General features: G+C 48.6%; 1 protein-coding gene across 3 annotated transcripts in view; it reads left to right on the top strand.

Moving 5' to 3' along the window:
- Window positions 1-86: 86 nt before the first annotated feature.
- NUMA1 (nuclear mitotic apparatus protein 1) overlaps window positions 87-18245 on the top strand; it is an 81492-nt gene continuing 63333 nt past the window's right edge. For 2 of the 3 annotated variants that reach the window (XM_054974756.1, XM_054974753.1), the window contains exon 1: window positions 87-270. The gene's annotated coding sequence lies outside the window, so the exon portion shown is untranslated. Of the gene's footprint in view, window positions 271-17702; window positions 17998-18245 lie in introns of those variants that run through there. The other variant, XM_054974754.1, reaches the window with a different exon arrangement.

Genomic DNA, 18245 nt, shown 5'->3' with positions numbered 1-18245 from the left:
CATGGCGACGGGAACACACCTCGGGAGGGCGGGGGAGGCGCCGCCCGAGCCGCGGGGCGCGCCGGGAAATGTAGTTTTCTCCGCCCTCCCGTCTGAGGGCGTCTCTGGAGGAGTCGTCGCTCGGCTGGCGGAGGCCCGTTTGCCGCGCAGCGGGGAGCAGGGCGAGGCGTCGCCGGCGGAGAGGCTTCCTGGCCCTCCCGGGTGTCCCCGGGAACCGCAGGAGCAGCGAGCGAGCGCGGGAGCGGCGCTGCGGCCTAGCTGGGCCTGACGGTAGGAGGCAGGCGGCGAGGGGGAGGAAAGGCCCGGACAGGCCCGGCCCCTCAGCGGGAGAGAAACAGGAATAAGGACGGCTGGGGCGGAGAACCAAAAAATCAAAATAAAAGTGACGCCGCTGTGGTGGTGAGGAGGGGAAGCAGTGAGCCCTTTCTGAGGGAAATGCGACGAATTCCTCGGGTTGCCAACTCCTGGTCGGGAAATTCCTGGAGGTTTGGGGAGGGCGGTTTTTAGGGCGGAGAAAGCCCTCAGCGGGGTATAATGCCATAGAGCCTCCCTGCACAGGAGCCACTTTCTCCAGGGGAGCCGATCTCTCTAGCCTGGCTATCACTTGTAATTCCAGGAGGTCTCCAGGCCTCACCTGGAGGTTGGCAACTCAACCCCACTGTGCTGCCTCTTGATAACAACCCTGTGAGGTAGGCCAGGTGGGAAACAAGGTAGTTGGTGAGGATTGCTTGTCTCTGTGCAGGTGCAATTAGATGTCTTGGCTTGTGTTGTTTAATTAGATTTTAATTACCCAATATGGATGTTTATAGCCCCTTGGCTTCATGTACAGCAGCTGCATTTTTTTTCAGACTAGGAAAGGCAGAAGAAAATAATTTCACTCTTTTTACAGTTCTGATTTGATTGCTTTGACTTATATAGACTGCTCACCACGCGAACAGGCTCCGAACAGATAACTTCAATATTAGATTTACATTAAAATATTACATTAACACCATAAATGACATACACTCTACGTATCAACTCATACTTAAGAATACTTTTAAAAATGTCTGGCTTTCTTTGCTGTTTCCAGAAGCATGTCTACCCTCCCTTCCCCTCCCCTGTATATTTTGAAACCAAAGCAAAACACAGGAGCTCATATTGTTTTGATCTCTTGTAATACGACTTGCCCACTTGTTTCTTTTTGTGTACTGCTCTGTGTTTGTGTTGGGAAGCATCTGGAGAGATTTATGGGTGGGTAAATTTCAAGCATTTTTAAAGCACTGGGGTGGAGAGTGCCCTCAAGTCACAGCTGACTTACGGTGACCCCTGGTGGGGTGTTCATGGCAAGAGAGATGGTTTGCCATTGCCTGCCTCTGCAACCCTGATCTTCCGTCCAGTTACTAACCCAGGCTGACCCTGCTTACCTTTTGAGATCTGGCAAGATTAGGCTCATCTGGGCTATCCAGGTCAGGGTGTTTAAAGCATTAGCTTTATTAAAATAATAGAAAGATATCTTAATCAGCAAATTTGGTGTTTGTGCTAGTTACAGCAACAAATTCGATACGAAACAATGAAACTGACCTTTAAAAAATTAAGTACATTATTTGTGTCACTTTTATAGACATAAATTGATTCACTGAACTGTTGCTAGTTAACCTTTGCTTTTTAACCTGGAACATCAGGGTCAGCTTACAGTTAATGCTTTAAAAATGAAATTAGAGCATAAACAAAGCAAAGTAGCAATAACTGTTAAAGGCTAACAACTGGCATCAAAATGAAATTTTAAAGTAAGCTAGCATAAGCTTTTGAGAACCACAGCTCTTTTCGTCTGACGAAGAGAGCTGTGGTTCTCGAAAACTTGTTCCTCAATAAAGTTGGTTAGTTTTGAAGGTGCTACTGGACTCTTTACTATTTTGCAACTACAGACTAGCACAGCTAACTCCTCTGGATCTAAAAGTAAGCTGTCATCTGTATGGTAGCTCTCTTGGCTTCATGGAATCTTTTGAACAAAAGTGAAGTAATAAAAGAAGGACTGACTGAGGTGCCAACCCCGATTTAGGCACTATTGGGTAGTCCTGGCAGGGATGCAGCTAGTAGCTGGTGCTGAAGCCAGGACGAGGGGAGACTGGGCTGTCTGTTGATTCTGTAGGCTGTTCATTAGAGATGCTTCTCACGTCAGGTCTTTATATATAAGAATTTTATGTTCTTCATTTTTAAACATTGTTCTCTGTCATAGAGATGTTAAGGCCTGGGAAAAAAACAATTTTTTTCTGAGCACTTTTTTCAAAGGAAAAATGGAAAATTCGGGGGAACAATTCCAGTAACATATTTTTATTTAGAATGAGTGAAATGCTTTTTAAGACAAAGTTTTTCACACTTAAAATGTATAGCATGAAAAAACATTAGGCCTTTTCCAGTTTTTTAGTGGAAAAATTGGGAGAGTTTGGGGAGAACAGAAAAAAGAAAGTCCTGTGATTTTGGGGATGAAAGGCAAGGTTTTAGTCAACGTATACTTAAATGATAGGATTCTAAGGCTATCAGGCCCTAACAATGAAATCACTGTAAGTTTGTTCCACTAGATCTCTGCAAAATACCAAATCTTTTATATGTTAACAATGTGGTTCTAGTGTCTCTCACATGCATTGGTCTCAAACAGATGCTACAAAAGTTGGGCAACTTCTGCAAAGAAGAGGCTTTAATTCTAAGACCAAAGTGATGGTCTAGAGAAAAAGGCCCTGAAAATTCATGTGGTCCATTGATGGTGCCTTAACAGGTTACTGCAGCACTTTCAAATACCTTGGGGGGTGAGCTTTAGCAAAACTGTGTATTGGAGGGCTCATTTGGCTATTACTAGATCTGTTGTTCTAAGAACCATTGGTGCTATTTTACAGTACAAGGGGGGCGGGTTCTTGATAGACTCAGCTATGAAATTATACCAGAGTCTGTCCCACAACTTCTTGTAGGGAGTGGAGGTCTGGGATACGAATGGTCACCTGGTCACAAAACTGGAATCCGTTCAAAATAACTTCTTAATGAGAATTTTTGCTCCGTTCAGAGGCACCCGGGCATCCCTGATGTGGGCAGAACTTGGGTCTGCCTTCAATAGGGTCCATATACACATCGTCATAGAAATATAGAGCTGGCAGGTATCTCAATGGTCATCTCGTCTAACCCCCTGCACAATGCAGGAAATTCACAGCCACCTCTGCGCGCCCCCCCCCCCCCCATGACCCCTGTTCCATGCCAGCATCATGTTTAGATTCTGGGAAAAGTCCAGGGACAGCAGCTCATGATGATGCATAAATATGCTGCCTGGGTAGCTTTGTATAGTAATCTACAGTGCTGCTCCATCTCAGATGATACTCAAGGTGTCTCTGTGGTGGGCAACAACATTCGTGACTGGGTGTTCCAGCGTGATGCCGCTTGAAGTAGACGATCAGTCTCTGGCTCCAGATTCTCACTCTGGTTTCAACTGTTCAGAGGAGACCCTGTCAGAGCCCCCTGTCAGTCCAGCAACAACCTCCGCCGTCTCAGAATAGCCTTTACATCTATTCAGTTTCAGACCATGCCAACAGCCTCCTCGCTTGCTGGTCGCTACTCCCAAACACCCATTTGTTTTTCATTTTTGTATACGTGGTATTCCAATTCCAGAGGATTTCCCCCACGATATTCTATCCTGCTCTCTTGACGCAGAGCCTAAAACCAAATTTCTCTCAGCGCTTTTGAGGGACCCGACATTTTTCTTCGAAAGCAGAGGAGCTGATCATTCTTCTTTCGGATGTGTTATGTTTTGCTCAGTAAATCCTCCATGCCAAGTCCAAAATTTGCTTGTTAAAATCTCCTACAAGATAATATTTAAAACACATTCCTACATCTTTATTCACTCCCACTTCCTCTATCGACAGCAACATACACCCCTACATCACAGGATGCCAACTCACTCGTCTCATACAGAGCGTCACAGTTTGCTCTAGCAACTAAGAAAATATGAGCAAAAGCTGAGTGGAAGGTTTTTTAACCTGATAAGTATTTTTGTTTATTTTAACAATGACATTCACATTGTACTTATGTTTTCTTCTGTGTTTGACTGTAATGGCCTTTGGCTACATGCAAAAAAAGCTTTTTGTACCTTTTGTAACTTAAAAATATGATTTTATTTTTTACGCAAAACAACTTACAGTATTGGGTTATGACAATTCTTATCTGTACTGTAGGCTTATACAACACTTTCAGGGTTTTTTAATTTAAATGTAAATAATTTTGGCAGCAATTTAAAAGTAAATAATTTTGGCAACAATTCATATGCTAAAATGTGATTAATGATAATGCATTTATTAGAGTTAATCGTTTTCAGTTTCACTTAATAGCCAGATATCCTGGTAGTCTTGTTGATTGTATCGACTTACGCTGTATAATCCATCTTGAGTCTCGATGAGAAAGGTGGACTACGAATAACGTGAATAAAAGAATAATAAATAAAGATTTATTTTCTGCCATCATTTCTATTTTCCTACCTCTCAGATGGCAAAATTTAGAACAGTTTCTCCATGCACGGTTCCAAACTGGAGTAACTGCTCCTTCTTCTTCTTTCCTTTTCTTCCCTTTTACCTTGTTTTGTTGTGTTTATCTCTTACTTTTGGGCTTCCCAGAAGTCTCCCACAGGCCATGCCTAGAGTTGCTTATGCTGGTATTTCTTTGTTCTCATCCTTTGTGACTTCTCGCTTGATGTTCCCTATACCTGGAATTCTCCCCCCACTCTTCAATGAAGTCTTTGGCTTTATCCCTTGCTGTTGTGCCCGACTGCAACAAAGCTTGAATGTGTGTAACTGAATCTGTGCATATTTGCCACCCTTGTCACACACCTCTTTCTTGCCCTTCTCGCTCCATATTTTATGTCCTGTAGGGCAGGAACGTATCCCTTGCTGATATCACTCCCTACAGTGTCGTGGATTTTGATGGCAATCTATAAATGCTAGTCAGCCCCACGGGATGGTCACTGTGGTATTTATCTAGAGGCATCACAGGCGCAGAGAGAGAATGACACCGGATCTGCCCCGGTCTTGCCATATGTACTCTGAGAGCAGCTTTGTGGTCAAGGCAGAATAGCTTGTTAAGGTTTGACTACTCTAAAGCATCACAATTCCGCTCCTTCCCAAACTGACCACAGGAGCTGCGGTGCAGTAGCGGAGCGTCTGCTCAGGCCCCGGCTTTCTATTATATTTATGGTCCGCCTTTCTCACTGAGATTTAAGGTTGATTGCACAGTGTGAGTCAGTGATGATCAATGGCTCAGACATTCAGTGATGCAGGAGGGCACGGGTTGCAGAGACCTGAAACCAAGCAGAAGTCCATTCCAGAGCTCTCCCTGGCACACCCCGGCATTTCCTGCTGAAGGATCTTTGGCACCAGGAGTTCGGGAAGGCTTTTCTCTGCTTGTGAAGCTGGAGAGAATGAGGGAACACGGAGGTCTGATAAGGTAGTCCCCCCCCCCTCTATTTAAAATGAAATTTAGTCTGCAGTCGTAGGGTGTGTTGAGAAATGTAGTTGTGTGGCCCTGGAGGAACAAATTTGGTTACTGGGCAGAAGATCAAAGGCCAGGACTTCCAAGATAGCATGTTCCACAGGCAGGGCCAGCTAGATAGGTGCAGCGTAGAGGTCTTGGTGTATGAATGCAGTGGTGCCTGGAGGAAGGGTTTAGATTTGTCAGGCAGTGGGGAACCTTTCTGGGTCAAGCCAAATGGAGAGATGGGCTTGGTTTGAACGGAAAGCGTTCCTTCAGAGTGAAGATAAACCATCACTCCCGTGATGAAAGCCGTGAGGCAGACCTCAGGCTCAGCTATCCTCACTCTGACTGGCCAAATATGTGCTCGAGTCAGACCATCGAAATGAGGTTTCTGAACATCATAAACAACTCAGCATTGGAGCAGTTGGCCGGGGGCCGGGGGGGTGATCCTGGACTTGGTTCTGAGTGGGGCCCAAGACCTGCTGCAAGATGTAGATGTTATCCCACTGATAAGGAACAGCAGCCAGTGTGGTGCAGTGGTTAGAGCATGTTCCCCAACTTTTTCCCATGGAGGAACCCTTCAATTAATTTTTCAAATCCCAAGGAACCCCAGGCTAACTATGAAAATGTTTACACGCCAGAAGAAAGTCGATGGTGGGAAACGCAATTCAGTTTGTGCTAAATTGTCAAGAGATTTTATTTATAAAGAGCCGCACGCTCTCTCCCTTTCCCCCTACTTTATATGACCTTGATAATCTTGATATTTGAAGAGACATTTGGAACGATTCATGGTCTTTCATAAATGCTGTTTATTTATTCTACAATTTCTTGTGGAACCCCTGATGATGTTCCACAGAACCCTGGTTTGGAAACACTGGGTTAGAGTGTTGGACTAGGATCTGGGAAAACCAGGTTTGAATCCCCAATTTGTCCTGGAAGCTTATTGGGTGGGTGACTTTGGGCCAGTCACACACTCTCGGCCTAGCCTACCTCGCAGGATTGTTGTGAGGAGAAAACAGAGAAGAATGCAAGCTGCTTTGGAACCCCATTGAGGAGAAAGGCAGATTATAAACGAAGTTAATAAACCACAACACTATTTGGGGGGCAACTTTCCATTAGCATGAATACTGAATGTATTCATGCTAATGGAAAGTTGCCCCCCAAATTTAAAATATCCCTTTTGATTTCAAAATGCAGGACTTGCAAAAATGAAGGGACTAGTCAGAAGGAAGTTACAAGGGAGAATTAAGAGTCAGATCCTTCCAGGATGTCTGGAAACGGTTTAAACGATGCCAATTGAGTCCCAGCTAGAAGGTATCCTTCAAATCAGGAGAGATACCGGCAAGTCTAAAAGGATGCTTGTGTGATTAAGGCCTCGAGTAAAGGAAGCTTTAAAAGGCAAAAAAGCTTCCTTTAGGAAGTGGAAGATTTGCCTCAATTTGATGAACGGAAAGGGAACCCAGAGTCTGGCAAAACAAATGTAAGTTGACAGTAAGGTGAGCAACGGAAGACTTTGAGGAGCAGATGGTTCAAAACACCCAGAGAAATCATAAGCACTTCTTCGAATATCTCAGGAGCAGGAAGTGAGAAAGAAACGGAAGGATTGCTTAAGAGAGAGGGCAGAGAAACTGAATGAATTCTTTGCATTCGTGTTCACGGTGGAACATGAGGGCCACATACCCACACCTACTGTACTGGGTGGTTGTTGTGAAGACGAAATAGAAGAGGGGAAAACAACAACAACAGCAATAACTGCACTTATATCCTGCTCTTCTAGACAGATTAGTGCTTCACCCAGAGTGGTGAACAAGTTAGTGTTGTTATTATCCCCCCAATACAGCTGGAGCTGACCCAAGGCCGCCTACTGAGCTCATGGCAGTTGTGGGATTCGAACCAGCAGAGTGCTGATTCGCAACCGAACCACTTAACCACAGGCCCTTTGGGTTCCCATTCCGAGGAGCAAGTTAAAAAATGCAAGAGTTTCTTGTTCTCTCAGAAGTGACTCTGTTAAGGTCATCCTGTATAATACGAGATACTATCCCTACACACATCTGCAAAGCTTGTGTACCAGTGGCAAAAAAAACTAACTATCGTGTCCCATTTAATATGTGATGATGGTGAGTATACATTTTCTTTCTTTCTTTCTAATTGTCCACGAAGGGAAATCGTCATACAGGACATGACCTTAACAGCTCACTTGCTGGGCCAGTGCCCTGACAGCCCAGGGAAGGGGTGTTGGCAGCATCTAGTATGTTAACAAGTAAATCCCGTCGGGCTGGGTATGCTGCATGTAAAGGCCATGAATATCTGACCGACACCCAGACTTCGGAGCGTCTTCAGGCAACGCGCAGAGTGCTTTGGAACGATTTTTTGGTTTTGCGCAAGACGTTGAGCGAGGACTGTGGCTTTGAGAGTGTGAGGTGTGCCTAAAAGGGGAGAGGCTGGAGAGGTGGTATGAGGCTCGGACAGGCTGCAGCAGAGGCTCCCGTGGAGGACTTTATACCGTGTACGCATAGAGTAGGAGGACAGATAGGGAGGTGAGCAGGTGGCAACCAGGCTGTCTCAAGGGGGTGCAGGGCCCAGGACAAACTAATTTGTATTACCTTTCTTTAAGATTTTGCAAACATTTGGTATTGGTGTTAACACCCCGCATCCTTCTGTGTCCCCAGACTGCTGTCTTCTCAGAATTCCCTTCCCCCTACCCCCACATGTAGCTAGTTTGTTTAATAATTTATTTACATTATTGGTGGTGGCGGAGAGTGCCTTCAAGTCATAGCTGACTTATGGCAACCCCTGGTGGGGTTTTCATGGCAAGAGACTAACAGAGGTGGTTTGCCATTGCCTGCCTCTGCGACCCAGGTTTTCCTTGGAGGTTTCCCATCCAACTACTAACCAAAGCCGACCCTGCTTAGCTTCTGAGATCAGACCTGGGCTATCCAGGTCAGGGCATTTTCCTTATTACATTATAATAATTTATTTGCATTATTTATGGTCCACCTTTCTCACTGAGACTCAGGACAGATTACATATTATATGGCTGGGACATTCAATAAACAATGCAGGGGTTATGTAAGGATAGCAGAAATTTGAAAATGAGCAGAAATCCAATACAGAGCTGAAAAACAAGGATGAGACCAAACAAGCAGATGTATATGACATATTAAACAGCACAGAAAGATCCAAAGAAGCATGGCTTTTGTCTACATTCAGATGGAGGTCATCCTCTAAAGCCACTGGAGCCTTCTCTGCCCCATAGCCCAGCCTGAAACCAGACTGAAATGGGTTATCCAAAAACGCCTGGTCTGCTGTTGCTCTGTCCTTTCTATGCCTAGAAAGGACAGATTAGAGACTAGGTGATAATTGGTCACATCATTTGTGTCTAGGTTTTTTTTTAAAAAAAGTAGTGGGCAGATAACCGCTTCTTTGAGTGGCTGGGAGAAGGCGCCTTGAATTAAGCGACTGATTTCTGATAGACGTCAATGGCTCATTTATGTGGCATTTACATGATTTTCGCAGGCAAGATGGGCAGGGATCCAGTGCTCAAGTGGTGGCCTTCACAGATGTCAGGATCTTGGCAATATCCACAACTGTAACTTGGTCAAAATGGACCATAAACAGGCTTAGACGGCATATTAAGCATTTCATCCCCATCTCCCCCCCACCCTCGCACTTGCTAGTTTCTAAATAAAGTACTTTGATCCTTCATCAGTTTGCGTGACTGAGGCTATGAATTCACCCGGCTGGGGTAGCGCCTGCTGAAAGATTCTTTCTAGTTTCCAAACCAGGGTGGATTGGGATTTTGGCTTCTGTAAGGCAAACTGAGCCATTAAACTGCTTCTCTGCCCCTGCCCCAGGGGCCTCTTTGGCTGTTGCTGCCTGACAGAAAGAAGTTCCCAAAAGCCGGAGCTGCCTGTAACCTGTAAAGCTTGCTTCCGCCTCTGCCTGGCCAGGGGGCCTCATTCTTGGCATGGTCTTGCTCTCTGTTGTTTCGCTTTTCAGTTAAAAGTAATCTTTCTTTGGAATATGTTTACGCTCCATCAAAGCATTTCTTTTCTGTTACTTTGCCATGTATTGGTCAACATTGTTGTGGTGCTGCTAGCTGGAGTCTGAAGGCAAAGTTTTGATTTGCTGATCAGGAATCCTTTTTTTTCCCTGTTCCTTTCCTAGGAAGCAAGAAAATCTGTTCTAAGGTTGGGCACTATTTGCTCCTGTTTTAATTACAGTTGAGAACTCTGCAAAGTTACCCTGGGACTGTGGCCATTAGTTGGGTCTCTAGCCCCCCGTCTTGCTCCTCTGTATCACTTGTGTTTTGATATTCTGCTGACGGGCCTCAGCTTGTGTAATTAAATAGTGACCAGGACATGCCAGGTCAGATGTTCTCAGGACGTGTCTCTACCTGGGTCAAAAAAAAAAAAGAGCTTCCCTGAGGTCACACGTGGCTGATACTTATTTCTTAAGTACCAAAACAGAAAGCAAGGGGCTGAACAGTATAAAGACATGAATTTAAAATATGTGCACTTTACAATTCTGCCTCAGAGATTCTTCGGTGAGAAGTTCAAGAATGGTGTATCAGGTTTCCTAAAAGACATAATCTTTATCATTACTGGTGTTACCCTCAATAGGCAAGCACGTGGGAATTTGTGGGATCTTTGTGAGACTTTGCTAGCACCCTGTTTGCATTCCAAGTGCATATTATGAACATGAACCAGAATCCTTGACAACGTGCAAGGGTTCTTTTAGCAGATGTCGTGGCATTGCCTGGGGGCAATGTATCAAAAGAGGAAGAGCGATTGAAAGCCGAAGGCACAGTGGATGGCATGTATGACTCAGACCCCCGAGGAACACCTGGGTACAAGTCCCCAGTCATCAGTGCTGCTAGTCTCTTGGCAAGTCCAGTCTTCCCTACCTCGCAGGGACGTTAGAATTTTGAACACTGTATTAGGGTTGCCAACTCTATGAGTGGAGATTTGGGGGTGGGGCCTGGGAAGGGTGGGGTTTGGGGGAGTGAGCTCAGCAGGTTATAATGCCATAGAGTCCACCCTCCTAAGCAGCCATTTCCTCCAGAGGAACTGATCTCTGGAGTCTGGAGATGGTTTGTAATTCTGGGAGACGTCCAGGCCCCACTTGGAGGTTCGCAACCTTACTCTAGTATGTCTTCACGTATCTAACACTTGTATAGCCTCATCAAATATCCGCTTGAGACAGCTCACCTACCAATTTAAACAGTAACTCATTAAAACAATCTACTCCTGTATAAAAGGTGAACCGTATTGCCGATGAGTCACCTTTTATGTTGGTGCAGGCACAGGCATCTCAGGCGGCCTCGGAAGGGCCTGCATCAGGCCAGTTCCGCCCTCATCAGCTCTGATGGGGCCTGGGAAGGGGACAGGATGGGTGAGCTGCCCATGGACCGCAATTGGGCTGAGCAAGCCTGCCACCTCCGTCCTCCCCAGCCGTGATTGCCTGAGGGTGGGCGGGGGGGATGGGTGAGCTGCCCTGGCTAGGGAAGGGGCGGGATGGGCGAGCCACCTGTGGGACTCTCCCCAGCCACGATCAGCTGGGGAAGGGGTGGGATGGGCAAGCTGCCCTGGCTGGGGAGGGGGTGGGACAGGCGAGCTGCCTGTGTCCTCCCCAGCCACGATGGCGTGGAGGGCGGTGGTGGGCATGCCCGGCCCACCTGCGCTGCCCTCCCCAAGCCTCGAATGTACTGGCCTGATTTCCGTCCGTTTGAGGCCACATTGGGCCAGTGCAGGGTGCAGGAGCACTGTTGGGGTGGTGTGATGGGCCCTGGAGTGCTCCTGTGCTCTGGCACCAGCCTGATTTCTGCCCGTTTGAGGCCCTGCCAGAGCCCGTTGTATTGTTAATGGGCTTTGTTGCTAGTTACAGATAATTCCATAAAACAAGTCTCCTTGGAGTAAAACCATCTATGTTCAAGCTGGCAGTTAATTAAATAACAACAGCATAAACCCGCCTTGAACATAAAAGCCGACATCAACATACAGGGAAGATAGGCTAGAATCATTGAGAAAACTGAGATAAAAATTTACCCCACATGAATAGAAATGTTTTAGCTTGATGGCTGAATGCTAATAGGTGTCAGAAGAGGTTGAGCTTTGAGGGTGTTCCACAGACAAGGTGCCACCTCTAAGAAGGCCCTGCCTTTGATTGCTGCCTGCTTCACTTGCACATGCATGAGGAGAGAGCAGGGCTGGTGGTGATGATCTTAACTCTTGAACAGAACAGCATGGGAAAAGACCGTCCTTCAAGGCACCCTGCTCTCAAACATGGTAGGGCTTTAAACGTGAGCTCCAGTGCTTTGAATTGTGCCTGGCAACCTGGCTGCCAGAGTTTGGACTTCAGAGGTAGCCTCATTTAAAGTGCAGTACTGTACTCTAAACTGGATGTGACCAGCGTGCAGGGAGCTCCGTAGTCAAATTAGACCTTTTAAGAAGTGGCCGTCGCTGCTCGTCTGCCCAACCTTTTGAGGAACAGCCTGGGCCTCATTTAAAAACTCATTAGCTCCGTTCTTGGCTGAGAAGTGCTTGTAGCAATGTATGCTGCTCTGAGCTTCTGCTGTATAAAACATCATTGAATAAATACATATGAAATGCCAGATGCTGTTTTTTTTACGGCCATGTGACTAGATCTAATCTTTGCATTGTTTCCCCCTCCCTTTTCCGTGTTATGAGAAGGAAGCAGATGCAGAGAGAAAAAGGCAGGCATAAACAAGTAAACAAACACAAAACCCAAAGTTAAGCCGTCCCTCTCCCGCAACTCCTCTGGAGCAGGCGGATATGAGCTCAGAGTGCTGCCCACGGCCCTGAGCAAGTGGCTGGTCCTCAGGATCTGGTGGCTTGCACGAAGGCCTTGGATGTCAAGCACTGGTTAATGGCTTTTACTAGACTGATGTACGGTTGTAATTGGGCAAGAACCAGATGGGCTTGGCTGCTCTAAATGTGTTAAGGTGGTGCTCTGCAGCCTTGTGTTAAGGAAAAATTTCTTTAAGGTACTCTGCGTTCAGATTATGTTCACCCACGGGTAATCAAGACACCAAAAATTGTGTGATCCATAAAGAATAATGAGTTTTATTGACATAAAACCCAGATGCAGTGCCATGTTCCGACACATGCATAAAGATCAGCCATAGCAGAGAAATATACTTTCCAAAGTTAATTGTTTACAGAAAATAGATAAAATTTATACAAAACTAGATACAAAAAATTCTTCAGAATCAAATTCTTCAGGAGACATGGCACAAAGCAGGTCTGATCGACAAGACAGTAAACTCTCTCTGTAATTTAAACATGTTACATGTCTGGTGCCACACAGGAATCTTGGGTGTCCTCCTGAGAGACTCCTTATCCAAGGTAAATTCTTGAGTACAAAGTCATAGAATCATAGAGTTGGAAGGGGCCATACAGACCCATCTAGTCCAACCCCCTGCCCAGTGCAGGATCAGCCTAAAGCATCTCTGACAAGTATTCATCCAGCCTCTTCTTGAAAACTGCCAGTGAGGGGGAGCTCACCACACCTCCCTAGGCAGCTGATTCCACTTTTGAACTACTCTGACCGTGAAAAAGTTTTCCCTAATATCCAGTCGGTACCTTTGTGCATGTAATTTAAGCCCATTGCTTCGAGTCCTACCCTCTGCTGCCAACTGGAACAGCTCCCTGCCCTCCTCCAAATGATAGCCTTTCAAATATTTAAAGAGAGCAATCATGTTCCCCCTTCAACCTCCTCTTCTCCAAACTAAACATTCCCAAGGCCCTCAGCCTTTCCTCGTAGGGCTCAGTCTCCAGACCCCTGATCATTCTCATCGCTCTCCTCTGCACCTTCTCGATTTTGTCCACATCCTTTTTGAAGTGTGGCCTCCAGAACTGCACACAATACTCCAGGTGCGGCCTGACCAAGGCAGTATAGAGAGGGGCTATGACCTCCTGCGATTTCGATGCTATGGCCCCTTTGATACAACCCAGGATTGAATTAGCCTTTTTTGCCACCGCATCACACTGACTGCTCATATTCAGTTTACAGTCCACTCTTACCCCAAGATCCCTTTCACATATACTACTGCCCAGAAGTGTATCCCCCATCCAGTATTTGTGCTTCTCATTTTTGTGGCCCAGATGTAATACTGTGCACTTGTCTTTGTTGAATTGCATCCTATTCACAGCTGCCCACTTCTCCAGAGTATTCAGGTCTTGTTGAATTTTAATTCTGTCTTCTTGGGTGTTTGCTACCCCTCCCAATTTGGTATCATCAGCAAATTTAATGAGCAGCCCTTCCACTCCTTCACCCAGATCATTGATAAAAATATTGAAAAGTACCGGGCCCAAAACCGAGCCCTGCGGCACCCCACTGGACACCTCCCTCCAATCTGATGAAACGCCGTTGACCACCACTCTTTGAGTGCGGTCCTCCAACCAGTTCCCTATCCACCGAACTGTCCTATAGTCCACTCCACAGTCTTCCAGTTTGCCCATCAGAATGTCATGGGGGACCATATCAAAAGCTTTACTGAAATCCAGATAAATCACGTCAACAGAGTTCCCCCGATCCAGTAAGCTGGTCACTTGATCAAAGAAGGAAACCAGGTTGGTCTGGCAAGATCTGTTAGGGCCCAAAACCGAGCCCTGCGGCACCCCACTGGACACCTCCCTCCAATCTGATGAAACGCCGTTGACCACCACTCTTTGAGTGCGGTCCTCCAACCAGTTCCCTATCCACCGAACTGTCCTATAGTCCACTCCACAGTCTTCCAGTTTGCCCATCAGAATGTCATGGGGGACCATATCAAAAGCTTTACTGAAATCCAGATAAATCACGTCAACAGAGTTCCCCCGATCCAGTAAGCTGGTCACTTGATCAAAGAAGGAAACCAGGTTGGTCTGGCAAGATCTGTTAGGAACAAAACCATGCTGACTTCCTCAGATCACTGAGCGGTCCTTCAGATGCTTACAGATTGATCCCTTTAAAATCTGTTCTAATATCTTCCCAGCAACAGAAGTCAGACTGACCGGCTTGTAGTTTCCCGGGTCATCCTTCCTCCCTTTCTTAAAGATTGGGATAACATTCGCTCTTCTCCAATCTTGTGGCACATCCCCAGTCCTCCAGAAGGCCTTGAAGATGATGGACAGGGGTTCTGCAAGTTCTCTGGAAAGTTCTTTCAGCACTCTTGGGTGCACCCCATCCGGCCCAGGGGATTTGTATTCATCCAGTGCAGCCAGATGCCTCTCCACAACCTCTCTGTCAATGTCCATTAGCCACTCAGGTGTGTCCTGCCACATTTTCTACTATCTCTAGATGTGCCTGAGTTCTTCAGGGAGAAAACAGAGGCAAAAAAGTCATTAAGCCTGTCTGCTTTTTCTCTGTCCTGCATCAGAGTTTCTCCATCTACTCCCAACAGCGGTCCAATTGCCTCTTTTACCTTGCGTTTGCTTCTCACATATCTGTAGAAGTTTTTCTTATTGTAGCGAGCCCTCCTGGCCAGACCCAGCTCGTACTGAGCTTTGGCCTCTCTGATGGCTGATCTGCAGTACCTAGTAACCCTCATATACTTCTCTTTAGAGGTCTGTCCTTCTCTCCATTTCCTGAACATTTCCTTTTTCTCCCTTAGCTTATTCTGGAGCTCTCTGTGCATCCACATCGGTTTCTTGGGAGCCCTTACCATGTTTCTGTCTTGCTGGGATAGTGAAGGCTTGAGCTTGCAAAAGCTCGTGTTTGAGAATGGCCCACCCTTCACTCGCTCCTTTTCCTTCCAGCACACTCCCCCATGGAATGACTCTCATCAAGCCTCTGAGTTCATCGAAGTTGGCCCTACGAAAATCTAACCTACGAGTCTGGCTACGAACTTCCTTGGCTCCCCACAGCAACTGGAATTCAAGAAGGACATGGTCACTTCCCCCTAAGGTCCCCACCACCTTCATCTCATCTACCAATTCTTCCCTGTTGGTTAATATCATGTCCAGTATGGCCGAACCCCTTGTAGCTTCCTCCACCTTTTGAAAAAGGAAGTTATCGGCCAGGCAGGTCAGGAAATTGTGTGATTCATGACGCTTTGCTGAGCCTGTCTCCCATCACACATCGGGGAAGTTGAAGTCACCCATAATTACAAGGTTCTGATGTCTGGATACTCTGCCAATCTGTTCAAAGAGGGCAGCATCCGTTTCTTCTCACTGGTCAGGTGGTCGGTAGCAGACTCCAACAATAATACCCTTTGTCCTTCCTCTCCTTATTTCTACCCATATGTTTTGCACCGGGCTGCCCCATTCTCCATAACTTCTTGACAATCAAGCCCTCTCCTCACATACAACGCCACTCCACCTCCTCTTCTACCCTTCCGGTTTTTCTTGAACAACTCATACCCATCCACTAGCACATTCCAGTCATGGGAATCATCCCACCAAGTCTCAGTAATTCCTACTATATCGTAGCCCTTTGTTTGCAATAGAAGTTCAAGCTCTTCTTTCTTATTGCCCATACTTTGGGCATTGGTATATAGACACTTGTAGCCTTGAACCTTTGTTTGACCTTTCCTACCCAGGTGGGTCCCCACTGTCAAAACGAGATACTGTCCTTGCGATAGGGCTCTCTAACCCTACTTAACCACAGCACAAGAGAGGAATCTGCTTACAAATAATAACTTTTGTCTTTTGTGCAACAGGTCTTCTCCAATAAATGCTCATAAGTAGGTCTTTTAGAATAGGGGTCATAGAAATTCCCTATCACTTTGGACTGGAGACCCTTTGGCTGCCAGGTGTAGGTATTACTTATTGATTTACTTCATTGATATCCTGCCTATCTCCCCACTAGGGACCCAGTGCAGTTTGCATCCTTTCCCTCTCTTCGATTTTATTCTCACAGCAACCCTGTCAGGAAGGTTAGGCTGCGACTAGGCCAAGGTCGTGCAGCAAGAGTGTGGATTGGAGCCTACTACACCACACTGGGTGTGTATTAGGAGCATAGCTTTATCCTACAGCATGCAGAGCTAGAACAGGGCGAGGGTTGCTTATAGGAGGTCTGGGGGACAGTGCAGGAGCGCTAATAGCAGGTGTGGGTCTGCAGGCGTCTTTGCTGCGCCAGCGAAAGTTGGACACCGGAAGCCCCAGATAGGGCTCCTGTTATTCTCTAGCGAAAAAAGAAAGGGTCTGCTCTTCCAGTGCAGCTTTGCACTAAAGTATTTGTAAGGGGGCTCAGCCGCCCTTGTGGCCACCTCCCGAAGCAGAGCCTGCCCTGAGCAGATCTGTTCTGTCTTGGAGGGCCGCAGGGAAATAGCAGCAAGCCACTTGACTGGCTGCCAGACTGGGCAGGCACTCCAGGCCCCTCGGGGCTGCTGCAGGAATGGGCCTCTGCTTCCAACAGCTGTTTCTGATGAGCTCCTGCAGCGTCTAGTCGGAGGGAAAGGGTTAAAACATGTGCAGGCCCCTTAAAGGGCCCTCTCCCACGTTCCATCCCTTTTACAGCCGAACAGCAGGGAAGTAGGTACGCCAGAGAGGTGGGGGGGGGGGCTCTCCGACTTGGTTCTGCTGCCTCTCTTGTGCTGTTTCTAACGGGGGGAAGAGCGCAGCTCCCCAAACGTCACAAGCACACTTTCACTGCCGCCCTCGTCCGAGGTAGGCAGGCCTGCAGATTTCCTTGGCAGTCCAGTTGGCCTTTACGGGGCTGTCGGACCAGTTCCTGCTCTAGCATTGCAGACCGTGTTAGCGTCAGCGTCTTGGGGGGGGGAGCGCGGCTTGTGCGTTGAAGGGGGGGGGCTGGAACTGCCAAGCCTGAAGGGAGAACAGCGATTGCGCTGAAAGCCATAAAGGCCGCTCAGAGTCCCGAGGCTGGCTCGGGGCTCCCTCGCGGGCTAGACCCCTGCCTGTCCCCCGCCTGCGCGGGGCTGCCCGTTGCCGCCTTTGCGACCCCTCTGCAGGCGGGCGCCCCTCTCCCCGGCAGGAGGCCCCCGGCTGCCAGGCGCGCCGCCTCTTTGTTTTGCGCCACGGACTGGCGCGCCGGCTCGTGGCGCCCTCTCCAGGCAGCCTCGGCGCGAACGGCGCGCAGCTGCCTGCCGGGCCAGGGGCGCGGGCCTTCCCCGGGCGGGACGCGCCCCGCCTCGAGCGCACGGAAAGCCTCGCGCTCCCGCCCCACCCCTGGAGGCGGCCCGTGCCGCACAGGGGAGGCCCGAGGGCCCCGGAGTGGCCGCCGCCCTGCGCCCCAGCAGAAGCCGAAGCGCGCCAAGCGGGCGCCCCTCGTACGGGGCTCTCGGGAGCGGGTGCGCCTTTAAAAGCGGAGCGGCCTCCGGGCGGTGACGTGCGCCTGGCTGCCGGCCCGCGGAGGGAGGGTGGGGGCCGCCTCCTGTCAGCCTGCCCGCCCTGCCTCCCTCCCTCCCTCCCTGCCCGGGGCCGAGGCGCGCAGCAACTTTGGTGCCTCTCAGGCGCGCGCGCCCGCGCGCTCTCTCCGCTCCCGCCCTCCTGCCCGAGCCCCGCGACGGATTCAAAGCCTGGCGCCCCGCGACGGCTCGGCCAGCTGCGGGTAAGGCCCGAACAAAGCCTGGGCGCGCGCGCGCGCTGGCCCCGCCGCTCGCGCCTTTGTCCTGGCGGGGCAAGCGCCCTCCCCGAAGGCCGGGGGGGGGGGCTGCCTGCGCGTTGCCTTCGGGCGGAGGGGGCCGGGCCCGGACCCGGGGCGCGCAGCCCCCGCAGGCGCAGGCCCGTTCCCCCGCGCGCGCTCCCGCGGGCGGCCCCTCTGGAGCGGGGCCTCCGCGGGCCGGGCCTGTGGCGTGC

This window comes from Eublepharis macularius, chromosome 3, assembly GCF_028583425.1.
Source record: "Eublepharis macularius isolate TG4126 chromosome 3, MPM_Emac_v1.0, whole genome shotgun sequence".
NCBI classification, from domain to species: Eukaryota; Metazoa; Chordata; class Lepidosauria; order Squamata; family Eublepharidae; genus Eublepharis; species Eublepharis macularius.
This window is presented reverse-complemented; position numbering and strand designations above follow the sequence as displayed.